At 42.9% G+C, this 27848-nt stretch overlaps 1 protein-coding gene across 8 annotated transcripts in view; it reads right to left on the minus strand.

The window, feature by feature from the left end:
- The window catches only part of LHX9 (LIM homeobox 9), a 76015-nt gene that overhangs the window by 33287 nt on the left and 14880 nt on the right, over window positions 1-27848 (minus strand). The gene's annotated exons all lie outside the window — the stretch shown is intronic.

The following is a 27848-nucleotide window of genomic DNA, read 5'->3' on the forward strand; positions in this document are numbered from 1 at the left end:
GAACAACATTCTGTCTGGTATATTTAGGCTGTTATACAGTGCACATTATTGTCCTTTCTGATGGTTAGCCAATTATTAATTTGTCCATGAATGCAGTGTAGGGTGTTTTTGTTGGGTTTCAGTAAATAGACACTGGTTCTTTTTATAATCCCTTTTTATAGTATAAACTATCCTTGTTCATGTTTATACATGTGACTATGGGTTATCTCTGTGTCCCTCATACAGTCACTGTTTTATATATTTTACATTTATTTATTATTAATATACCTAATAAAGATTGAATTAACTATTGCCTCATTGGCTACTAAATTTCTATTGTCTAGGTTTATCTTACCTTGGCAATTTGGGGGTTTTATTATGTTTATGTGCTGAAGTGCATATCATAGTGCATTTATACATAGGACCTTCATTGATGTTTATAGAATCTCCTCAGTAACAGCCGCCATCTCCTATCTCAGTAATGGGAAAGTCTTCACTGAATACAGATTTTACTCCAGAATTGAGAATTTTAAAAATGAAAGATCTGTCCAGGAGGAGAAAGAAGCAGATTTCTTTTATAAGAGATATTACAAAGTTTCTTATTTTGATGTGAATTATTGATTGTTTAACCCCTTCAAGAAATATGACGTACTGGTACGTCATAAGTCATATCTCTTACTTAGATGTGGGCTCATACGCTGAGCCCACATCTTTCCCTGCACATGTTGGCTGATCAGATTAGCCGACTTGTGCCTCTAACAGCCGTGGACCAATCTCTGATCTACCCGCGGCTGTTAAAGGCACAAGTCGACTAATCAGATCAGCCAACATGTGCAGGGAAAGATGTGGGCTCAGCGTATGCGCCGACATCAAAGTAAGAGATATGACTTATGACATACCAGTACGTCATATTTCTTGAAGGGGTTAAACAATCAATAATTCACATCAAATTAAGAAACTTTGTGAAATGATCTGATCAAATGAATAAAAAATGATCTGATTAGTCGACTTGTGCCTCTAACAGCCATGGGCAGATCAGAGATCGGTCCGCGGCTGTTAACCAGTTAAATCCCGCTATCAATCTCTGACAGCGGGATTTAACACATGCCGAGGGGGAGTGTGGCATTCTCCGCACCCATAGGTGCCCCCGTAATGTCATAGCGGGACGCCTATAAGTTGTCATAACAAACAGTGGTCATGATGGACTTCCTGTGAACGCCGGATGCGAGCCTACATTCAGAGGAGATTGTGATTTCTGCTACACAGAGCAGTGCTGATGCTGATGCTCTGTACAGCACAAGCAATTGGAGTATCGCAGCTTCAGGTCCCATCTGGGTACTAGTAAATACAATAAAAACGCATTTTAAAAAGTAAAATATGAAAAAAAACACAAAAGTTCAAATCACCCCACTTTTGTCCCATTGAAAATAAAACCATCAAAGACAAATGAAAAATACACATATTTGGTATCGCTGTGTTCAGAAATGTCGGATCTATCAAAATATTAAATTAATTAATCCAATCAGTAAACAGCATAATAAAAAAAATTAAAATGCCAGAATTAATTTTTTTGGCAGCTGCAACATTAAAATAAAATACAATCAAAATATTACATCTATCCCAAAATGTTATCAATTAAAGCATCAGCTCATTGCAAAAAACAAACACCATCACACAGCCAAACATTAAGGGTCTCAGAAAATGGTGACATTCTTCTTTTCACCACTTAAAGGGACTCTGTCAGGATGTTTTTGCTATGCAATCTGAAGCCATATTAACGTCTGCTTTTGTTTACCTGCAATATTAGTTTAAGCTTCTTTGCTTTATCATTAGTGGACTGAGGGGTGCTTCACACACAGCGAGCTCGCTGCCGAGATCGCTGCTGAGTCACGTTTTTTGTGACGCAGCAGTGACCTCATTAGCGATCTCGCTGTGTGTGACACTGAGCAGCAATCTGGCCCCTGCTGCGAGATCGCTGCTCGTTACACACAGCCCTGGTTCGTTTTCTTCAAAGGCGCTCTCCCACTGTGACACACAGATTGCTGTGTGTGACAGCGAGAGAGCGACGAAATGAAGAGAGCAGGGAGCAGGAGCCGGCATCTGGCAGCTGCAGTAAGCTGTAACCAAGATAAACATCGGGTAACCAAGGTGGTTACCCGATATTTACCTTAGTTACCAGCCTCCGCAGCTCTCACGCTGCCTGTGCTGCCGGCTCCGGCTCTCTGCACATGTAGCTGCATTACACATCGGGTTAATTAACCCGATGTGTACTGTAGCTAGGAGAGCAAGGAGCCAGCGCTAAGCAGTGTGCGCGGCTCCCTGCTCTCTGCACATGTAGCTGCATTACACATCGGGTTAATTAACCCGATGTGTACTGTAGCTAGGAGAGCAAAGCTAAGCGGTGTGCGCTGGTAACTAATGTAAACATCGGGTAACCATACCCGATGTTTACCTTAGTTACCAGTGTCCGCAGCTTCCAGACGCCGGCTCCGTGCAAGCGCAGCGTCGCTTGCACGTCGCTGCTGGCTGGGGGCTAGTCACTGGTCGCTGGTGAGATCTGCCTGTTTGACAGCTCACCAGCGACCATGTAGCGATGCAGCAGCGATCCTGACCAGGTCAGATCGCTGGTCGGATCGCTGCTGCATCGCTAAAGTGTGAAGGTACCCTGAGGAGCACGTGAGCTGTAGTCAGACTTCACCCTTCTGTGATTAGCAACTTCTGTCTATGGAAATGTACACTGACAGCCTGGTGAGGGCGGGGGCAGCTCCCAGACCTCTGCTACAGGCTAAAAATAATATCTTTCATTGTGTCAGAACGGCTGTAGCCAGTGATCTAAGTAATACATCGTAAAGGTGGTGTCACACATAGCGACGCAGCAGCGATCACGACCAGCGATCTGACCTTATCAGGATTGCTGCTGCGTCATTACATGTCGTCGCTGGTGAGCTGTCAAACAGGCAGATCTCACCAGCGACCAGTGACCAGCCCCCAGCCAGCAGCGACGTGTGGAAGCGTAACTAAGGTAAATATCGGGTAACCAAGGAAAGCACTCTTGGTTACCCGATATTTACCTTAGTTACTAGCGTCCGCCGCTCTCACGCTGCCAGTGCCGGCTCCCTGTTCCCTGCACTCCTAGCCAGAGTACACATCGCGGTTAATTACCCGATGTGTACTCCAGCTAAGTGTGCAGGGAGCAGGGAGCCGGCACTGGCAGCGTAAGAGCACACCGCTTAGCGCTGGCTCCCTGCACTCCTAGCCAGAGTACACATCGGGTTAATTACCCGATGTGTACTCCAGCTACGTATGCAGGGAGCAGGGAGCCGGCACTGGCAGCGTGAGAGTGACGGACACTAGTAACTAAGGTAAATATCGGGTAACCAAGGAAAGGGCTTCTTGGTTACCCGATGTTTACCGTGGTTACAGCTTACCGCAGGCTGCCAGACACCGGCTCCCTGCTCCCTGCTCGCTTCAGTTCGTCGCTCTCTCGCTGTCACACACAGCGATGTGTGCTTCACAGCGGGAGAGCAACGTCCAAAAAATGAAGCAGGACATTCAGCAACATTCAGCAACGACCGGCGACCTCACAGCAGGGGCCAGGTCGTTGCTGGATGCCACACACAGCGACAGCGACGGGACGTCGCTGCTACGTCACAGAAAATGGGGACTTAGTAGCGACGTCGTTGTCGTCATCGCTATGTGTGACATCACCTTTCCATTGCACCTCTCATCAAGTAACATTGCATTTCACAAACTATACTTGCCTGTATTTCAGAAAGTATACATCCGATCTCACAACTAAAGGTATGTATAGAATCAGCATGATAGTGTCAGTATCGCATTGGCTTTAGTTTACATAGGGAAATCCTGCTGGTTGATCCTCTTTAATCACTATTGTATGGACACATAATAAATGTTTTACAATCTTTTCTTGTTAATACCATGTTACATATCAGCAAAAATATATAATGTCATTTCTACGAAAGTAAATAGTAACTTTTTAAGTATAGCTATCTCCTCAGCATGAACCCGATGTCAATAGGTACCAACCATTTCAGTTTCTTCACTACAAATGTGTATAATCCTATTATGATAAGAAATCACAGGTTCCCTAAAACTTGTAAAGCGTTGTACAGATTTGGGCTCTCCATCTACTAATATTATTTTGGTTTAGGTACAAATCCTATGCTGATTAATGACATGATTTATCTTTATAAGGGGGAAAGGTCATTTCTTTACAAAACAATGCTGATCAATCATGAAATTCTACCTGCCTGCAGCCACCACTAGGGGAGTGTATTGAAGACAGATTCACACAGTTCAATATTAAACATGTCTTCAGTAAGCTCCTAAGTGGTAGATATCAGACAGGACTCTGGCCACCGACAGAGCTGAAAGGGTTGAAAAGCTGCAATAAATGGAGTCCTATATATCTCATGCTAATATTTATCATTTTGCTGCAGTTTTGTTGCTATCATGGTTTCTTTTTGTAAAAAAAAGCAGTTGTATGAGAAGTACCTATGGCTACTGGTAAGGAAACCATAACACAAACTGGAGAAAAGAAGTATACCTATGGAGGGATCACCAGGAGATAAATATCAAGTTAAAGACTTAAGGCTATGTGCGCACTTACCGGATTTTTCGCGGATTTTGCCGCGGATTTGCTGCATGTTTCGCTGCAGAAAATGTTCATAACATCTCTGCAGTGAATCACCAGCAAATCCTATGGAGAAAAAAAATCCTGTGCGCACTGGGCGGAATTTGACAGCTGCATGTTTTGCTGCGGGAATCCCGCAGCAAAAACAAGTGCATGTCACTTCTTTTCCGCACATCGCTGCGGGATTTCACTCCATTGACTCAATGTTAATCAAGAAATCCCGCAGGGAATAACGCAGGCAGCAAATTCTGTGCGGTTCACTGCGTTTTCCTGCGTTATTCCCTGCGGTATTTTGCGGTTTACCTCCGGTAATGTGCATCACTTGCTTGCGGTTTTGCAGGGAAGTGATGTCATTACAGGAAGAGGAAGCCGTGCAGAGTAAACACACACACATCACAGACATAGAACACATCACAGACATAGATCACATAGACACAGACACATAGAACACACATAGAAAGAAAACGGAAATATAGAAAAAAAAGAACGTGGGCTCCGCTGCATATTTACCATCCAGCCGAGGTAAGCACACAGTGGCGGCCCGGTATTCTCAGGCTGGGGAGGGAGAGGGGCAGGGGTAATGTCCCCCGCCTCACTCCCCCTCCGGCAGCCGAGAATATCAGCCGCAGCTGCCCCGGCACTGTCGCATGCAATATGCGACAATACCGGCGTGTCCTCGGCTCTTCTTGCCACCGTGTAGCAGTGGTGGCAAGGTAATACAAGGGGTTAATGGTGATGGGGGACCACCGCCATTAACCCCAGGCTTGATCATGGCAGCGTCTATGTGACAGCTGACATGATCAACCCGTAAGTAAAGTGAATAAAACAAAGACACCAAAAATCCTTTATTTTAAATAAAACAAACAAGCCTCGTTCACCATTTTATTAACCCCCCCCAAACAAAGCTCCGGCGTAATCCAGGTCCGACGTCCAGCGCTGCTTCCATCCAGCCGCGACTGTCACAGACACAGGCTGAATGAAAGCAGCAGAGGTAATTACCGGTCATTTCCCACGGCCGGTAATGTGAACTCACTGCTGACCGTGGGAAATGCAGCGATCTGTCATCTATCTCTCTATCTATCTATCCCTCTGTCTATCTATCTATCCATCCCTCTGTCTATCTATCTATCCCTCTATCTATTCTTCTGTCTATCTACTCTCAGAATTAAATGACTTTTTTTTTTTTTTTCTTCAATGTGCTTTATTGCATTGAATGCAATAAAGCACATCCCAACCCGCACGCGGCAAAACCGCGGCAATATCGCGAATAATACCGCGGTAAAACCGCAGCAAACCGCATGCGGTTTTCGGGTGCGGTTTCCCGCGGTTTTTTACCGCGGGTGCGGTAATCTTTGAGGGCATGCGGAATTTTCTCAAGAAAATTCCACTTCCCAGTGCGCACAGAGCCTTAGACAGTTTTTATGCCAACCTAATAGGGCAGTCCAAGCAAGACTATTGGGGCACGATTAGGTTTATAGATCTGCTATAAGTGTCAAGACCGTTACGGCCGGGCTTTGCCAAAACGGACACACTGGGTTACTATATTACCCTATACAGGAGCACGTGATCTTGTTAAAACATAGTCCTTTGGGGTTTAGCCACATTATATCTGTAATATGCTTTATAACCCATATAGCAGTTTGTGATGCATAGCAGGCACTAGATGCTGAATAAGAAGGTTGTTTCTATACCTTTCTGTCTATAATATATGTGTATGAAGGATATCTTGTAATATTTCATCACATGTGTTTTTTTTTGGCTTGGGGATGGGTGTTTTTAAGTGTTTTTAATTGTCACTGTGTGCCATAACTCCCAGTGGGGAGATACATGTACTGTTGTGTGCAATAAAGAAATTCTATTTTTACTTGATATTTATCTCCTGGTGATCCCTCCATAGGTATACTTCTTTTCTCCAGTTTGTGTTGTGCTTTTTTGTATACCTGGAGATCCCATAGGGTGGTGCCCTTCCCACTTGTTTTTTGGTAAGGAAACCATATTGAAATTTATGAGGTTTGTATGGACTGTATTTTTCGCACGGAATTAAATTGCTAGTTTTGTTAAATAATGACCTAGTTACTGTATTTTGAGCAAAACATCAAGCTATGTGCCACGTATAATATACACCTCTGCAGTCCAGGATTACAGTAGCAGGAAGCACAAGTATTCAGACCACTTAGCCTATTATAGCACCCACATACCGGAGAGGTGGCTCAATATGCATTTTGCCTATATCTCTGAATCCTGTGGAGTTACAAAGATAGTCTGGGATTTCTGACTGGATAGGATCCTCAAACAGCCATTAGGGAAATGCATTTTTCTTGAGAAGCTAGTGTCTGGTGGTGAGAAAAGTATTCACTACCCATACAGACCGACTGTCAGGGGCACGCTAGGAAATGGTAACTAAATGAAACCCAGCCTAGGTGGAGGGTGTCACACCCGTAATCTGACCCAAAAGTTTTACCATTCTGAAGTGGCAACATTTCATTTTAGATTACTATGATTACAATTTCTTAGTATCTTTATTTTAGACACTTGTATCCTTTATCATATTATTGCAGAATATTACTACAATTATTTTTAGTGGGACTCAAATTCTTTGGACTCCAGGCAATCCTGAAAATGATCAGGTCAAGGTCTTATTACAATTTCACTTATTCAATGGTACTCCATTTACTTTGCAGGGAACTGTAATAAAGATCCAGTCAAGTAAGTGAGTCTGTGAAGTCGTTCCCTGCATTGGTAATGGTCATTAGCCCTCTATGGAGTGTCCGAATGAGGTTTTATAGACTTATATTGTAAAAGAGACTTCCGGCTCACACATGGAGCATAGAGCTATCAGGAGATTCTCAAGAACAGTGATGTCACTGAGTGGAGCATCAGAGCAGAGCTTTACAGCAGTGGTAGATGAAAATATTACTTACTACCCATGCACTACACTACATACATATATACAAGTTAAGTGAAAAAAAATATAGGAGGCTTATATAATTTAACTTTTGGGGCACAGGAGTTGAGCTCCCACCAATCATGAAACAATTGATTATCATAACACTATTATAACACTATGCCATCACTAACTTTAAAGGAAGAAAACCTTTGATGCGCAAGTAGCAGATTTGTTATCATGCCATACAAAAGGTGGCTTTGAAGGAATAACTATACTTTTTGTTTAGCTATTGATTAGTGTTTGCAAAGTTATGCATTCTTGTAGTATACAGCATTATCCAATTTTGTTTCCTTCTCTACAAAACTCAAAACTGAAGTAGTGTTTTAACTGCCTAGTTCAAGCTTCCGTGATGCCCCTGCGGTAACCAGGTGTCACAAAAACAAGGTAACAGCTCGGGTCCAACATGACTGTGCCAGTCACTACACACACACTAGCACACCAGGACATTTACACTCGCTGTACCCAGCTGGGAGCCTCACCTAGCCAGATGACAGGGCTGGACACTGTTAGATAACAGGCAGCCAACTGGGAGGAAGAGACCAGACCTGGGGGAGGAGAAAGTGACCTGGGGAGTGTGGGTAGACAGTGAGACAGTCAGAAGAGTTGAGGAGCAGTCAGAGAAAGGACGTGAAAGAGGAAGGTTGTGAAGAGAGGAGTAGTAAGAAAGGTGTCAAGACAGACCAGAGAATCTTGATACACAGAGAGAAAGTGGAAGGAACAAGAAAGGAAAGTGAGGAGTAAGAAAGTCGGCGGAGTGGTAGTAAAGACACTGCAAAGACCTGAATAGAAAGAACAGCCACTCAGAGGAGGAAAGAAGCGGCAGAGCGATAGAGCAAGCTCCAAAGACAGAGGATCATGGGGGGTGGACATCCAGGGCTCACAGTACTTTGCACGCACGGGTTGCAAATCTCAGAACAGACCAGGACTTCAAGCCATCTGTTAACTCTGCCAGGCGGGTGGGTTTCCAGGACTCATCTGCCACCACTAACATCCGAGGCATCAGCAGCAAAGAGGGGACCAGGACATATTCCCTTAAATAGTCCAAGCTGTCTGTGGCAGGACCCAGACACCAGGAGGACCTCCAAGTGCTCCACGCCAGGGAGGACCCACATACTCCAGAGTGCACAGGTGGAGAGCGACACCAGGTTGGCAGGCACAGTCATCAGGGACACGGGCGCACCTGGGATCCAGTACGTCCCCAGGGCATGAAACCAGTGAGTAAAAACCATCAAACTGCCCTTTTTGTCTGGACTTCTTCATTGCCGCGCGCCTCCACGTTAACCCTTCAGCTACCCCTGGGGAAAAGCCCTGCTCACGGGGGGCTCCACTATCCATGCTGCCCTCATCCATCATCCCCAGTGGGAACCCACAGCGGCGGCCCTATTATCCCTGGCCGCAAACCGCGAGTGGCGTAGTCGGACTTTATTTTTATTTTTCATTTAAAAACTGTTCGATGGTGCCCCTGGGTCCGAGACCCCCCGGGCCACAGACCGCCCAGATCCGAGCAGCTCGGCTGCCCCGGGGCGCGACACTTCCGTAGAATATGCAAGATGAATGACCTCTTTATTAGGAAATTATAGTAGGGACTTTCCCTGTCTGAATAGGAGAAGGAAGCAAAGTGTCTAAGACAGGTAAAGTCCTTTACTAAGATTGTATGTAGGGCACAGATTCTTGCTGAGCACTAGTTGAAAGCAAATTCTTAGTAAGCTTGAACTAGGCAGTTAAAACTACAGATTTGAGTTTGTGAGAGAAGGAGGCAAAATGAAGTAATGGAGTATATAACAAAAATACATAACTTTGCAAAGGCTGATCAATTATTACATAAAAAAGGTTTAGGTACTCTTTAACTACTTTAACTAATCTGCATATTATTTATCATATCCAAACATAGATACCAGAACACCTACAATTATGAACCTCAACTGAAAAACACAAGACTTTCCGTCTTCATCTTCACTTCCCACTATGATAAATGTGAATTTCACAAATAACCTATTAGGGCTGTTTGAAATATCTAGCATGTGTCAAGAAGGAAAAGATTACAATGAAATGATATCCATCCAAATAGGAAGAGCACAGATCCTATTAAGGTGCCCAAGTAAGTCAAGCATGACCAATAAGATGTGACCCCTTTCCACAGTTTTAAAGGTCCCTGTGAGCCAGAGACCAGAGCTGCTAAAAAACTGGCACCTTGGCCTGGCCTTGAGTTACGTGGTCATTCAGTCACTTGAAAAAACACCATAAAATCCTACATTTCCTTTTCAACAATCCTTTTTATTGTCTCTGGTCTATGAATGATAGCACGACTATAAATTAACATGGCATCATCATCAATGATTAGTTGGTTGAATTCTTGAACGTTACAATTATGTTTTCTGCTGTGCTGTGACTCCTATAATGCATGAGGCGACTGGCATGTCATTAATTGGTGACGACCTTTTCTTTAGTTCTATAAAATAAACATTTTGCCTTTGCAGAGGTGATTTGATCCGAATGGGTGACAGTAAAAAATAATTAGTGAGAAATGGCAGGTGTTTTTAATTCCTGGATAGCATTGAAAGGGTTATGAGATATTGTTGCGCTCAGGGTTTTACTGGATTATTAAGTGCTGGTTGTTGGCCAAGGGATTCCAGTGTCACTCCTAATTAATGGGAAATAATTAGCACAGGAGGTGCCCTGTTCATCTACATCACGCATCACAGAGCGCAGCACACATTACAAACTATGAGGATTTTCCAGAATGAAAGCACTCTGAGGTCAGAGGATCCTAAAGAATGGTTTTGATCATATAAAAAAAAACAATGAAATGACCATCACCCCCACTTCTCTAAATTAACAAATACTTTTATTATAACACAAACTTTATATTATTTTTGCCTCTGTAAAATATATATGTATAAAGGTTACACTATATGAATATAGGACAAGTGATTGGTTTAGTTATAGTACCTTTTATATATATATATATATATATATATATATATATATATATATATATATATATATATATATATATATATATATATATATATTTATTATTTTTTTTTCTAAATTCATTTTTAGAGATCTAAGCTCAGATAATAAACTGCAAATTCTTTACACAGTTATCAAATTAAAAGGGTTGTCCTGTTTTTATTTTCCCCATAAGCAGATACTTTGTATTGCTCTTGCTCTAAAAAGACCGCCTATTTCTATATCTTAGTCACATCATACAGAGATCGTTGGCTTTTGAAAGAAAGGCATGACATTGTGTACACTCAATTGCTTCTAGATCCCAATCTTCTGGTGTAAAGAACATCATCAGTGACCTCCCATTCCGGGGCCGGCTCAGCTCTTCCTGTTCAACCTGCTATAAAAGAGGGACGAAGAACAATACTGGAAGGATAAACTTCAAGAGGGTGCACAACAAAGAAGCGGACGTATTCTGTATTATTGCTTGAAGGGAAATGTAGTTTCAGCATCATACTGAAATTGCCATAATATTCCCCAACTATAAAGATCTGTTGTTAGACGCAGAGGTCTCTGTGTTTGATGATGCACTGTACGCCATTCTATGTGATGAATAAAAGAACAACAAAGTCCACCGAAGTGTGGTGAATAGTTACTATATCGATATCAAGTGGTCAGCTTTAGTCTATACTATATTGCTGAGTATGGTAAAAACAATATATATATATATACAGTTAGGTCCAGAAATATTTGGACAGTGACACAAGTTTTGTTATTTTAGCTGTTTACAAAAACATGTTCAGAAATACAATTATATATATAATATGGGCTGAAAGTGCTCACTCCCAGCTGCAATATGAGTGTTTTCACATCTAAATCGGAGAAAGGGTTTAGGATTCATAGCTCTGTAATGCATAGCCTCCTCTTTTTCAAGGGACCAAAAGTAATTGGACAAGGGACTCTAAGGGCTGCAATTAACTCTGAAGGCGTCTCCCTCGTTAACCTGTAATCAATTAAGTAGTTAAAAGGTCTAGGGTTGATTACAGGTGTTTGGTTTTGCATTTGGAAGCTGTTGCTGTGACCAGACAACATGCGGTCTAAGGAACTCTCAATTGAGGTGAAGCAGAACATCCTGAGGCTGAAAAAAAAGAAAAAATCCATCAGAGAGATAGCAGACATGCTTGGAGTAGCAAAATCAACAGTCGGATACATTCTGAGAAAAAAGGAATTGACTGGTGAGCTTGGGAACTCAAAAAGGCCTGGGCGTCCACGGATGACAACAGTGGTGGATGATCGCCGCATACTTTCTTTGGTGAAGAAGAACCCATTCACAACATCAACTGAAGTCCAGAACACTCTCAGTGAAGTAGGTGTATCTGTCTCTAAGTCAACAGTAAAGAGAAGACTCCATGAAAGTAAATACAAAGGGTTCACATCTAGATGCAAACCATTCATCAATTCCAAAAATAGACAGGCCAGAGTTAAATTTGCTGAAAAACACCTCATGAAGCCAGCTCAGTTCTGGAAAAGTATTCTATGGACAGATGAGACAAAGATCAACCTGTACCAGAATGATGGGAAGAAAAAAGTTTGGAGAAGAAAGGGAACGGCACATGATCCAAGGCACACCACATCCTCTGTAAAACATGGTGGAGGCAACGTGATGGCATGGGCATGCATGGCTTTCAATGGCACTGGGTCACTTGTGTTTATTGATGACATAACAGCAGACAAGAGTAGCCGGATGAATTCTGAAGTGTACCGGGATATACTTTCAGCCCAGATTCAGCCAAATGCCGCAAAGTTGATCGAACGGCGCTTCATAGTACAGATGGACAATGACCCCAAGCATACAGCCAAAGCTACCCAGGAGTTCATGAGTGCAAAAAAGTGGAACATTCTGCAATGGCCAAGTTAATCACAAGATCTTAACCCAATTGACCATGCATTTCACTTGCTCAAATCCAGACTTAAGACGGAAAGACCCACAAACAAGCAAGACCTGAAAGCTGCGGCTGTAAAGGCCTGGTAAAGCATTAAGAAGGAGGAAACCCAGCGTTTGGTGATGTCCATGGGTTCCAGACTTAAGGCAGTGATTGCCCCCAAAGGATTCGCAACAAAATATTGAAAATAAAAATATTTTGTTTGGGTTTGGTTTATTTGTCCAATTACTTTTGACCTCCTAAAATGTGGAGTGTTTGTAAAGAAATGTGTACAATTCCTACAATTTCTATCAGATATTTTTGTTCAAACCTTCAAATTAAACGTTACAATCTGCACTTGAATTCTGTTGTAGAGGTTTAATTTCAAATAAAAATGTGGTGGCATGCAGAGCCCAACTCGCGAAAATTGTGTCACTGTCCAAATATTTCTGGACCTAACTGTATATATATATATATATATATATATAGTACAGACCAAACGCTTGGACACACCTTATCATTCGAACAGTTTTCTTTATTTTCATGACTCTGAAAATTATAGATTCACATTGAAGGCATCAAAACTATGAATTAACACATGTGGAATGAAATACTTAAAAAAGTCTGAAACAACTGAAAATATGTCTTATATTCTAGGTTCTTCAAAGTAGGTACCTTTTGCTTTGATTACTGCTTTGCACACTCTTGGCATTCTCTTGATGAGCTTCAAGAGGTAGTCACCGGAAATGGTCTTCCAACAGTCTTGAAGGAGTTCCCAGAGATGCTTAGCACTTGTTGGCCCTTTTGCCTTCACTCTGCGGTCCAGCTCACCCCAAACCATCCCGATTGGGTTCAGGTCTGGCGACTGTGGAGGCCAGGTCATCTGGTGTAGGACCCCATCACTCTCCTTGTTAGTCAAATAGCCCTTACACAGCCTGGAGGTGTGTTTGGGGTCATTGCCCTGTTGAAAAATAAATGATGGTCCAACTAAACGCAAACTGGATGGAATAGCATGCCGCTGCAAGATGCTGTGGTAGCCATGCTGGTTCAGTATGCCTTCAATTTTGAATAAATCCCCAACAGTGTCACCAGCAAAGCACCCCCACACCATCACATCTCTTCCTCCATGCTTCACGGTGGGAACCAGGCATGTAGAGTCCATCCGTTCACCTTTTCTGCGTCGCACAAAGACACGATGGTTGGATCCAAAGATCTCAAATTTGGACTCATCAGACCAAAGCACAGATTTCCACTGGTATAATGTCCATTCCTTATGTTATTTAGCTCAAACAAGTCTCTTCTGCTTGTTGCCTGTCCTTAGCAGTGGTTTCCTAGCAGCTATTTTACCATAAAGGCCTGCTGCAAAAAGTCTCCTCTTAACAGTTGTTCTAGAGATGTGTCTGCTGCAAGAACTTTGTGTATTGACCTGGTCTCAAATCTGAGCTGCTGTTAACCTACGATTTCTGAGGCTGGTGACTCTCATAAACTTATCCTCTGCAGAAAAGGTGACTCTTGGTCTTCCTTTCCTGGGTTGGTCCTCACGCGAGCCAGTTTCTTTGTAGTGTTTGATGGTTTTTGCCACTGCACTTGGGGACACTTTCAAAGTTTTTCCAATTATTCGGACTGACTGACCTTCATTTCTTAAAGTAATGATGGGCACTCGTTTTTCTTTACTTAGCTGCTTTTTCTTGTCATAATACAAATTCGAACAGTCTATTCAGTAGGACTATCAGCTGTGTATCCACAAGGCTTCTGCACAACACAACTGATGGTCCCAACTCCATTTATAAGGCAAGAAATCCCACCTATTAAACCTGACAGGGCACACCTGTGAAGTGAAAACCATTTCCGGTAACTACCTCTTGAAGCTCATCAAGAGAATGCCAAGAGTGTGTAAAGCAGTAATCAAAGCAAAAGGTGGCTACTTTGAAGAATCTAGAATATAAGACATATTTTCAGTTGTTTCAGACTTTTTTGTTAAGTATTTCATTCCACATGTGTTAATTCATAGTTTTGATGCCTTCAATGTGAATCTACAATTTTCAGAGTCGTGAAAATAAAGAAAACTCTTTGAATGAAAAGGTGTGTCCAAACGTACTGTAACGGTCTGTACTGTATGTGTATATATATATACATATATATATATATATATATGTATATATATATATATATATATATATATATATATATATATATATGGACAAAACTGGCTTTGTGTACAGTTGATTGGAAACATGGTAGAAAAGCTTTATAGTTCTTGGTGAACCGAAAAAAACTTTAAGATAATAATATTCTAGCAGCCAGAAATCACTCATTGAGGGAGCGTAAAAGCTTTCTAAGATCAGATTTATTTTGTGGTTTAATAAGATCTGTAGAAAAACCCCTGATGGAAATCAAATGGTGCCTGTAACAGAACAGTCAGTGGAAGGTTGGTAGCTCTTAAAAGGGCTTCCACGAACACGCGGCACAAGTCACTTTGGTCTAGCAGGTCTCATGGGAACCTTGGACTTAACCATTTAACCCCTATACAGGGATCTGGACAAAGGAAGGGCCCCCCGTTCTGCGTCCAGGGAATGGCAGCTTGCCTGAGGAGCAGGATGGTAAGGAATAGTCAGAATGCTGGGAGAGTAGCAAGAAGTCAGGATCAGGAAGAAAATCATAAGGCAGTAGGTTAGTCTAAACACAAGCAAATGTCAAGGAGAGAATAAACAGGCAAAGTTAGTGTACTACAATATGACAGAACCAGAGCAAACAACACCTATAACTGCAGGCAACTGGAAAAAGACAGCCATAGGTTTAAATAGTGTGTAGCTCTGCCAAAGGCTCACAGCAAACAGCTAATGAGATAACAATATTCAGGAATTAACCTACAAGCTCTTTCCTGGATGACATCACAAGCCCCAGAATACTAAACAGAACTGCTCCGGTGTCACTCAGTGTCATCCACAGTGATTGTGTAACACCACCTAGACAAATGAAGTGGATTTTAAGGGTACAGATATGGATATAAGGCCCCATGAGGACGCTGCATTTTTTGTCGCATTTTTGCTGCTTTTTTGGGTGCAGTTTGTGGCACAAAACTGCATGCATTTCCTTCACCAGCAAAGTCTATGAGATTTCAGTTTTCTGTGCGCATGTTGATTTTTGTTATGATGGCAGTTTTGTGGTGACCACAAAACTGCAGCATGTCAATTCTTTTTGTGTTTTTTCCCTACATTTTTCACCCATTGGTGTTAAAAAACTCATAAAAAATGCATGGTCAAAAAACGCATGAAAAATGCAAGGAAAACACGTGTTTTTGGATATATTTTTGGGCCACAGGCTGCGTTTTTGATGCCACAGGGTGCAGTTTTGTGGTGAACACAAAACTAAAGCATGCGGATATACTCATAGGCTATGTGCGCACTAGACCATTTTACCCGCGGATTTACCCGCGGATTTGCCGCGGAAATTTCTTGAGGAATGTCTGCAATCTTTGTGCAGACATTTCCCAGCAAATCCTATGAGAAAAAAAAATAGCTGTGAGCACGCTGCGGATTTTTCTCAAGACATTTCCTTGAGAAGATTTTCTTGAGAAAATTTCTTGAGAAAATGAGCATGTCAATTCTTTTCCACAGGTACCTGCGGACTTCTGCAGTACAGCCTGCAAAATCCGCAGGTAACAACCTGCGGGAAAATCGCGACAAATTCGCGGCTAATCCGCGGCTAATCCGCATGCGGATTTGGTGCGGATTTTTTCCGGAGGTACGGAAATCTTCCACTCCCAGAAGTTTCTCAAGAAATTTTCTTGAGAAACTTCACATTTCTAGTGCGCACAAAGCCTTACTGTATCAAAAATATCATAGAATGATGATGTAAAGAAAGTTAGGGGTTCACCAATGTTTGATGAATCAGATACGGTATGTTAAATGCCACTGCTCAGTCATGGCCAAAGTGTTGTGTTTGGCAGTCCCAGAAAATTATTGCAATTACACATGTTTTGTCATACACATGTATATTTCCATTGTGTGTATTGGAACAATCCAAAAAAAAAAAAAAAGAGAGAGAAAAAAATGCAAATTGGACATAATTTCACAGATAACCCCAAAAATAGGCTGGACAAAACACTTGACATCTTTCCAAAACTGTATGAAAACAACTTTTTTCAAGCATCTGATGCTTATTCAAACTCCCCTGTAGCAAGTGACAGGTGTGGGCAATATGAAAATCACACCTGAAACCAGATAAAAAGGGGGGAAGTTGAATCAATCTTTGTATTGTGTGTCTGTGTGTGCCACGCTAAGCATGGAAAATAGAAAGATGAGACAAGACCTTTCTGAGGACTTGAGAACCAACATTATTAAAAATATCAATAATGGCATGGCTACAAGTCCATCTTCAGGAATCTTGATGTTCCTTTGTCCATAGTCCGCAACATAATGAAGAAGCTTACAACCCATGGTACTGTAGCTAATCTCCCTGTACATGGATGGCAGAGGAAAATTGATGAACGGTTGCAACACAGGATAGACTGGATAAGCAGTCTCAATCAAGTTCCAAAATAATTCAAGCTGTCCTGGAACTCAGGGTGCATCAGTGTAAGCGCGAAGTAGTGAACTAGTTGACAACATTTGAATGAAATGGCATGGCAGGAGACCCAGGAGGACCCCACTGCTGACACAGAGACATAAAAAAGCTAAGCTACAGTTTGCCAAAATGTACGTTAGTATGCCAAAATCCTTCTGGAAAAGCGTCTAGTGGATAGATGAGACCAAGATAGAGCTTTTTGGTACAGCACATCATTCTGTTTACTAATAACAGATTGAGGCCTACAAAGAAATTAACACAGTAGCTACATTCAAATATGGTTAAGGATCAAATATGTTTTGGAGTGTTTTGCTGCCTCCGGCACTGGATGCCTTATCTAAGTGCAAGCAGAGGCGTACATAGAAACCATGGTGCCCCATAGCAAAAGTTCAATTTGCACTCCCAAAAAAAAATATACAAAAAAATAATAATGAATTAATTAATTAATATTTGGCTGGGTCACATATGAACATATCTCACATCTTTACAGAATGTGAAAAATAATTTTCCTCCCATTTAAGCCCCTAGGTTCACCTTTCACTGCACCAATAAAGTACGATGCCAATAAAAGTGCCCCACAAACTCTGTATGATACTCCCAAAGTGAATTCTTCCACAGTATCCTCCACATGCATAGTATGATGACCCTACTGTACCCCTCTCAACTACCCTGTAAAGTATGGTCACGTCAACACAGTATGATCTCTAACTGTGACCTTCACACTACCCCACATACAGTATAATGAGCCTACATACAGTATAATGGCCCCCGCAACCCCTTCACATGGTATAATGGCCCCTAACGCAGCACTTAAATAGCCCTCTGTAAAGTATAAAGGCTCCCTCATAGCCCTCCAAATATTATAATGGCCTACACATAGCCCTCCAAATATTAAAATGGCCTCCATATAGCCCTTCAAATATTACCATGGCATCCACATAGCCAGCCATATAGTACAATTGGCCTCACATAATCCTCCCTATACGTAGTATTTTGCACCCCAGGGTCCTTCTTATAGTATAATGGGCCCCATATTGCGTTACACATATTATAATGGGTTATTAGTCCTCCATATGTTATAATGCACCGCCATAGTCCTCTATATATTTTAATGCACCCATATAGTCCTCCATATATTATAATGCACCCCACATAGTTTTCTATATATTATAATGCACCCTCACAGTCCTCCAGATATTATAATGCAACTCAAATAGTCCTCTATATATTGTGATGCATCCACCACATAGTGCTCCATATATTATAACGCACTCCCATAGTCTTCCAAATAGTTTAATGCAAACCCCATAGTCATCCACCAGTGTAGTCACTAATTTTAAAAAAAAAAAATTACTCAACTCTCCTCTTTTCCTTTCTGCTCTGGTCTCTGCAATGGCTTGTATTCTACAGGTCTGCACAGCGAGTGTGCAGTAGTGATGTCACTGCACTTGCACCTGACCCCCCATCTCATGGGCCCCAAAGCGGCCATGTGGTCTACCGCCATTAGTGGTACACCACTGTGTGCAAGGCATCATGAAATCTGAAAATTACCAGGATTGTGGGTGGCAATGTAGTGCCCAGTGCCAGAACACTGGGTATGTGTCCTAGGTCAGGGGTTTTCTGGCAGCACAATGACCCCAAACATACTTCAAGAAGCCCCCAGAAATGGAGGGAAACAAAGCGCTGGAGAGTTCTGAAGTGGCAGCAATGAGACCAGATCTAAATCCCATTGACACCTGTAGAGAGATCTTAAAATACTGTTCTATGTGTCCACGGTAGAATGTATCTGCGGATTTTTCTGCCTGAAAAGCCGCGACTTTCACGGCAAATCCGCACCCGCGGATTTGCCGCGGATTTTGATGCGGATTTTTTTTTTTTCCCCCATTCAAAACCAAAAATCCGCACCAAATCTGCACCAAACAATTGACATGCTGCAGATTTTTCCGGATCAAAATCCGCGGCAAATCCGCAGCGGAAAAATCCGCAGTATGGACACAGCATTTCCAAAATGCCATTGAAATGGCTTGGAAGTGCCGCTGCTGCAGATTTTCGGGAAATCCGCGGCAAATCCGCGGCAAATCCGCGGCAAAATCCGCGGTAAATCCGCAGCGTGGGCACATAGCCTAAGTGGTGCAAACTTCCAGTTGAGAGATGTAAGAAGCTTGTTGATGGCTATAGGAAGCGATTGATTGCAGCTATTTGTCCCAAGGGTGTGCAGCCAAATGTTACGTTGAGGGTGACAACAATTTTGTCTGGCCGATTTTTGGAGTTTTTGCCTTTTTTTCCTGTTTTTTTTTCGTGTTGTTCCAATACACCCAAAGGAAATAAACATGTGTATAATAAAACATGTGAAATTGCAATAATTTTCTGGAGAAATACTTCATTTTCTGGAACAATTTCAAGGGTACCAATTCTTTCAGCTATGACTGTACTTCTGTGGTAAAATGAAAGTATAACTCTGGTTGCCCTGGGCAACAAAGCCAGTTGTAGTGTGAGACAGTTTTGATGAATAAGGGGCGATTACTGTTATCCTGTACAGACCGCACAGGGAGCAGGGGTCTCTCTCCAGTGGCCCACCGTGCATTATGAAATTCACCTCAGAATTTGTGACTTATATTATTAAAACAGGATCAGGTTTGAGGATTTACATTCACGTAATGCCCGGTTCTGTTCACACTACCGTACATGCACTTGAATGTGTTTTCTAGCTTTACATAGACTGATGGTCTTTCTGTATGTCCAGCAGCTTGCCATTCTCATCATGTCTCCTCATTAGTGTTGAGCGGAACCGGATCTGAAAAATCCGGATCCGCACGGTTCGAGGTTCCGATCCGAGTCCGACAAGTACCCAGGTTGCACGATCCGGATCCTTTTTTTTTCTCTCTCTCTCTCTTTCTCTCCCTCTCTCTCTCTCCCCCTCTCTCTCTCGTCCCGGATCCGACTCCCCATTCATTTACATAGCTGTGGATTCCGGATCGGATGCGGACTTCGGAAAAAAAACGATCCGGATCCGTCGGACCCGGATTATAGCCGATCCGCTCAACTCTACTCCTCATGCCTGCCCTGCATCATCTGTTTAGGACTCAGCAGCCTGTGAAGTTGTTTCCATGCCTGTTTAGGTTGTTGTTAAGTGAAAGTGTATGGGAGTAACATTAGAGAAGTTATCCAGCCAAAATAAAGAAAGTTACAAGGGGCGCGGATTGGGTAACGACAACAAAATGTGTCATAATCACTATGGTAGGTCTCCTACAAGGATCCAACACAGGCCGCTCTGGTGGTCCGAGCTGGAACCAGACACGTTGACACCACCAGTCTCCTGTCACAGGACAAATTAGGCCTGTGATTGCCTGCAGTGGTCAGGTGACTGCCACCGCACACCACGGGATGATTCTGGGATGACACGTTGTTCCAGGCACCTGACCACTGCAGACACATTTATATTGATATTTAATGAGATCAAATAGAGTGGGTGTTATGTCAGATACACACAGTTCAGAGGATGTTTATGCTGCAGTTTTTTAACCAAAGACTGGATTCCATAGAAAGGAAAGATAAAATCTAAAGAAAAGAGTAATACATCTCTTGTATTGTATCAACCAAAAACTGCATGTGTGAATCCAGTGTAAAGGAGACCCATGAATAGTCTAAGGAGACAAAGTTACAAAAACAAGCTTATATCATCAGAACATGACATTGTTTGAATCACGTTTTTGTGTTAAATTTTTTTTTTTCATATCACAATCGGTATTATAAGAAAAAAATATATGGAATCTTGCCATTTTCAAACTTACCACTATGGCTTATTAAACTCCAACCTTCAGTTGTTTTATGAACTCCACATGTACATAGCCATAATGAACAGACTCAGACCCTATCTTTTATATTGAAGCATCTAATGAGCGTGTGCAACAGTGATTGTGAAGGGAGGGGAGCATAGTCAGGTGTATTGTGATTGGTGGATCCTGTGTAATATAGAGCGGTGTAATATAGAGCGGTTATTTGTCATTGTAATCCTGCCTTTGCTGATAAGGAACCTGCTGAAATCTCTTCCTGAAATGTCAGGCAGTAAGAGCTTAAAAAAATGCTAGTGGCCAGCATGAAAATGGTAAGATTACTATTTTTGTTAAACCTTTGTAACATTTTTTTTACATTTTACTGCCCTTCTAATTGGAAGCAGATCAGTGGGAGTCTTGTCCTAAGACCCCCACCAATCCCTGAAAACCTACTCAAGAGGAGCACAGGAGCTCAGCAACCAAGAGCACACGCACAGATCAGAGTATGGATTCAAGAAAAAAAAAGTCTGTTTTTGAGAAATCAGCTGGGGTCTCCAGCCCTGGAACCCCACCAATCTACTTGCAATTAAAAGGGCAGTGAAATATAAAAATAATATAAAAGTTTACTTTTAGATGATAGTTTCCTTTTATTTATTATCATTAGATGTCACCAGTACACACTAGTACACATACGCAGTTTTGTATCATACACAAATGTATCTAAGTTCTGCATCCAAAATATTTGGCAGCTTTTGTTTTCATCTATGGGGTTTGTCAGTGAGAAGCTGAAGCATAACAAATTTAATTTTTGTAGAGCAGAGCTTGGAGTTTAATTGAGTCTGAGAAAACCCAGACCTGCTCGGTAATACTGGCTAGAAAAGGTTAGAATTGTCTGGAAAATAGACTGGGCCTGTCTGGTTCTGAAAAGCTTTAAGCACTTGAAAGGTGGTATATGACATGCTATGATTCATCTACATATTAATAGCGCCTACAAACTTAATTTGTTAAAGGGTTTGTACTGTTAAAAAAAATCTGAAAACAAAGTATGTAACTATTTACCGTACTTTTAACGTATTACCTATGTTGGTACATCGTAAGAGCAGTGTATGGCAAAGGGGGCTCACCTCTCTATGTAATGTACCATATTTTTTATATACTGTTAAATATGACATATGTATATGCATGTACCAGTGTCTAGATGAGTTTGAGTATAGAACCAGTACCGTATGTAGCAGAGTTAGGACTGTGTACCAGAATAACAACGGCTGCCACCTAGTGGTCGAGTTGGGACAGCAGTGAGCCAGTTCTACATTAGATGTGAAAATAACATGGGGTTAAGGCTGCTTTTACACATCCGGTTTTTGCTGAGCGGCACAATACGGCGCTTTGCAGAAAAAATGCAACCGGTTTTTTTGCCGCCGGTTGCGTTTTTTCCCGCATAGACTTGCAATAGCACCGTATTGGGCCGCATGGCCTTGCGTTGTGTCCGTTTTTTGCCGGATGCGGCATATTTAGCCCATACAGCAGCCGGATGGAACATTGCCTGTCACATTTTTTGTGCGGCGAAAAAAACGCATTGCGCCGGATCCGGCGCGATGCGGCGCGATTTACAATGCAAGCCTATGGACGCCGGATGCGGCGTCCTGCAGCAGAAACCGCATCCTGCCGCCGGATGCGGTTTTTTGAACTGCGCATGCTCTGTATCAAGCCGCATCCGTCAAAAAACGGACGGGCCGCATGGAAAAATTTATGCAACGGATCCATTTTTTTTCGCTGCATCCATTGCATAGGTTTTTGAGCTGGATTGTGCCGCTCAGCAAAAAACGGATGTGTGAAAGCAGCCTAAGGTAGTGGAAGTGAGGAGTGACAGATGTGAGAGAAGGGGGACAGGAGAGAAAATTCAAGGGTAGTCAGTTGTTAATTTGGTTCAGGTTGAGAAGACATGGCCTCAGTGCTAGGGCCAGTCAGGGAACCCTGAGGTAATCTCGAGGGGTACGGAGCCTACGGCTCACCCTTGCAGGATTAGAGAGTCATTTGGCTAGATAGCTGTGGGAGCCCAGAACCGGATGATAGTGTGTGGTATTAGGGGGAATGAGGCACAGACCCCAGAGTATTGAGGACACAGTCCAAGATAACAGGGGACAGTACGAAGAGTAGTACCCCACATGTAGAGCAAGGAAGGCTATGTCTATCATAACAATATGAGGAATAAAAGTAAACAAATTCTGGTTGCCTTAGGCAACTCTGGTGTGGCATGTCTTATTGAACGTTGAGGACTAGCAGCAGGGGTGATGGACACTGGCCTGAAGCAGCATGGAAGTTCTATGCACCAGGCCCAAAGTCAACTTCACACTCAGAGTCTCCTTGGCAAAGGAGAGTGGCGCTCTTACATCCCGGGGTTGGCTCTCTCCTTCAAGTGGCGCTGCAAGTAGGGTCGAAGGTTGGGAAGAAGGCTGCAGTTGCCTAAACTTAAAGGACTACTAATGGTCCCGAAAACAAAGATGGCAGGACATGGCCTGTGACAGAAGAAGAGCCCCACCCATCGTGGGTGGTATGGTGGCAAGAAGTCGTGCCCTGTTGGCTTGGAAGCTGGGGATTAAGCAACGTCCTGCGTTTAGTGATGCCCATCCCCAGTTGATATACCGAAGAGAGAGAAACTGCCATTCCCAGGTAGCTAAGAGGCAACGGGTGGCAGAAACTGGTGGAGAAGCCGAGAAAGGCCCCACTCTGTTGGGTGCTGCCCAGAAGATGGAGACTCCCCCAACAGTACAACACACTATGAAGAAAAAGACATGGATCGCACATCCAAAAAATACAATGATCTAAAGCCGCTAGGCAAAAAATTAAATAGAACATGAGGTTCTTTTGTTACCATTCTGATCAGATTGTATTAAGCCCACTGCCACGTCACGGCAAACCTCTTGAGTGGGTCCCTAACCTGAACCTTTTTGTGCGGCACTGTGCACTGACCACCGCCGCAGCGACAAAGCGCCAGCAGGGCGGGCGACCTGGTGCCTCACAGACCCCATGCTGCGAGGCGAAGCCCCCAAGGCTCCAGGCCGCGCCGCCCCACTGACACGACACCACCACAACAGCAGCCACCACTTTGCACCAGCACACAGTGAGAGGAGCTGTGCACTCACCTCCCACTGGCTACCATATGTGGATTGGGAGCAAAAAGAAGGCCGTGACGTGGCAGTGGGCTTAATACAATCTGATCAGAATGGTAACAAAAGAACCTCATGTTCTATTTAATTATTTGCCTAGCGGCTTTAGATCATTGTATTTTTGGGATGTGCGATCCATGTCTTTTTCTTCATAGTGTGTCCCCCAACAGTACAGGTCGTCGTCATTTCTGTAGAAAATGCAGAACAAGAGGAACCGTGACGAAAGACTAGGGCCATTTTTAGCCAGGGATGGCCACTGATATGGGCTGTGCATTTGTACTAGCCGTGGCCACCGTAACTCGCAGGATCGGGTCGCTCAGATGACCACGGAGGTGAAGGAGGGCCATCGGGAAGGCTGCAGCTATGAAAAGAGGTCCCAGGAGAGCTGAGCTTGTGGTACCAGTTAGCAGCTGCTAAAGACCGAGCCCTACTACCTAAGGAGACAGTTGTGACGATGACCCTCAAACAGCCCTGCAGTCAAAAAAAGAGGATCCAACAGCTGCATGCATCTTAGGCGATGAAGGAGCCAGGAACCAGAAGAGAGATGCCAGATGAGGTGCCCCATATACCACGCTCATCACCAACAGAATCGACTCTGAGTGAACTTCCTGATAAAAAAGCCCTTAACCCGACACTATGTAGCCAAGAAGCCCCCGCCCTGCATCTTGTGGAAATTAAATGGGTGGCCCAGGTTATCGAGGGGAAGAAGTGGAGGGAGGCCTGGGTCTGGATCCATTTGGCACTTCCAGGCGGCGCAGTGGGCGGCAGCCTTATCACTTATGGGTCTTCCGCCACCTGGACCACGAGCTAAATCTTCATTCAGGAGAAGGGGACTGGCAACGAGGTGTATGTAAATGCCTGGTTGGTGTTTGAGGGTCCTGCTCTCACCTGGGGAAACCAGGTCTGCTTTATCAAGGAAGATGGACCCTGGCACTGGTATGCGATCATGGTTGTACACAAGCTGGCTAAGGGGTCTTCCAGGAGGTGCTTCAACTCAAATGCACACTAGTGAACCACAACTCCCTGGTTTTACTGACCTTGTAGACCCAACATCCTATTGAGGAAGCTGGGGCCAACCTCGCCAATTTGGCGCTAGAGCCCCGAACCAGGAACCTGGAGGCACTGGGTCCCTTGGCCGTGGTAATCTTGGCTCCAAAAGCCCATGTAGCCGTGTATGTAAAGGCAGTCAAATTGAGGGCTACTTGGGTGTGAGGTTGGCCACAGGAAGCGTTGATGTGGCTAGTGTCAGACGCCGGTTTTAAGTGGGCGAAGAAGAATGGCTGACTGCTCATTTCAATATCTAAGCCAACTCCCTTCTCTATGAATTAGCCTTGATAAAGAAGGGGCTTGGTTTAGCTATTAAAGTGAGCTCTCACCTGGCCGCCTTCACACTCAGCACTGATGACCCATTTGAAACAGAAAGCTGTGTTCTGTGTAAGGACCAGAAAGGAGAGATGCTAAAACTGGTACATCATTGCTACTTAGCTAATGCACGTGCATCACTAAGTTATACATACTTACACCAGGAACACACTTAAAGATATTCTTTATAGCTGTCAAGCGCTTTCATTACATTAACAGCACAGGTTCACATCTCAGCAACATGTACAGAATATTAAAATATAATCTACTGAAAATTCTGAAGGGTGTTGTCAAGGCTTATGAAATTGATGACTCTGTATCTGATTGGCTAGGTCATCAGTATAAGATGGGTGGGGGTCCAACATCTGGGACCCCAATAATCATCTACTTTTATGCTCCTGATTTAAGCAGTGAATGAACATGGAACAGCAAGGCTCCGTTCACACTGTAGTCTCTGGTATATGTTGCTGAAAACTGCAGCTTAGCTTCTATTCACTTCAATAGAAGCTGTTCTCAGTAATGGCTGAGTGTGAATCCTTAGTGTATGAAGTTGTGCTGTTCCAGTTACTTCAATGTTTATATCCAGCAGCCATTGATTTGTTGGGGTTTCACGTATCAGACCCCCACCAATCTGGCATTGATACGGATAGGTCATCTATATTATAGGTTTGATTTCAGACAACAGGAGAAAAGCAGGTTTAAATACCGCGCCAAACCACAGGAGTCCAGATGAAGTTAGTAAATCTCTTTTCTTTATTTTCACAGGTCTACGCGTTTCAAGGACATATCCGTCCTCTTCCTCAGGACAAAATGCAGAGAATACTATTGGCTATAGTATTCTCTGCATTTTGTCCTGAGGAAGAGGACGGATATGTCCTTGAAACGCGTAGACCTGTGAAAATAAAGAAAAGAGATTTACTAACTTCATCTGGACTCCTGTGGTTTGGCGCGGTATTTAAACCTGCTTTTCTCCTGTTGTCTGAAATCACTCCATTTTTGCGGGACTGCTGCCTTCCACGTTACTTTCATGCTGTCAAAGGGGTTGTGACTGGCACAACCGCATCAGGTGAGTGTTCCTGTTATACATTCACCTCCCATTGTTATACCGGGTAAGACCCTATTTGCGCCTTTCTTCCCACAGTTTTTTCGCTTTCATATTATAGGTTTGGACAAACTCTTTAATGACTTTATAATAACTTTTACAGTACTTTCTCTACCCTGAGCTATAGTGAATCCTTTAGTGATTCATGGGGACACTGACAACTTGCAGAATTGTGAATGCAGCTCTGAACTATAAACATGGTATCATTTAGGGCGTGAACACAGTAACAAAAAAAAGTATATAAGAACATATTAATTAGATTCACATTGTTATAAAGAGAAAGACATGAGACATGAAATTATGGTCATTATATGATTATGGAAATTATGGTCATCCAGAATCTTCCTTATATTATGGCTTGTGATTTCATAAAGTAGTTTTCCCAAAATCGCAAGTTATCCGCAATACATTGGATAAAGGACAACTAGCTAATTGCTGAGGGTGTGACCTCTGGGTCTTCTAGCAATCCTGAGAATGGGACTGCAGAACTCAGAGAATGCGCCCTGTCGAGCGCCTTGGATTGTAGGTGTGCATACGCCACTCCATTCATCAATGGGACTTATGCCAGTCCCATAGACAATGATGATTGGAGTTGAGTTTGAGCATTTGTTCCTCCTCTTCATTAATGATGAATCCATGCAGATCACCATTCTTGGGGTTCCAGTGTCCTATTCTTAAGATTACTGGGGGTCTTAGCAGTTAGACCCTTATCAATCATCAATTTTTGGATATGGAAATTAGATAACTTTTGAGAAAACTAAGCAGATAGGCATATTCGGGGAATATTCGAGTCCCAACTGGTTTGTCTGGAAAAAAAAGATTACACATTCTGAAATGACTGTTCAGAGTAAGCATACTGGTCTCATTCAATCTGAGATCTAATTATTTATGTAGTTTCCATTGCTAAATCTGGTGACATAACACCTTCAAAATGATTGTCCTCTTTCGGGGCCTTTTTTTTACTGAAATGCATGTACACAGAGTTTGCCATTGGGCATTTTTTTAAATTAATTGTCTTCTATAGTAATTGTGTTGCATTTTCTATTGCTGGTTGTTAAATAAGTTAAAGAGAATCTGTCACCTGTTTTTTGCTGTGTAATCTGACAGCACCATGATGTAAGGGCTCAGACCCTGACTCCAGTGATGTGTCACTTATTTTACTGGGTGCAGTGGTTATCATAGAGTTACAGTTTTCCTTGCTCCAGATCTAGCAGAGCTCAGTGGGTAAGCTGTGTATAACCCCGCCCACACCACTGCTTTCTGTATACATTGTATCGTGACAGAACGTAGCTAATCAGTATGGGGACAAAATTGGACTAGGACATATGAGGAGAGTTGTCCTGTAGTAATAATCTCCTACTGATAAAACACTACTTGTATTAAGTGGCACTGGAATCAGGGTCCCTTTCTCTACATCATGCTGTTCT

The sequence above is a fragment of the Anomaloglossus baeobatrachus genome, chromosome 8 (genome assembly GCF_048569485.1).
Source record: "Anomaloglossus baeobatrachus isolate aAnoBae1 chromosome 8, aAnoBae1.hap1, whole genome shotgun sequence".
Taxonomy (NCBI): domain Eukaryota; kingdom Metazoa; phylum Chordata; class Amphibia; order Anura; family Aromobatidae; genus Anomaloglossus; species Anomaloglossus baeobatrachus.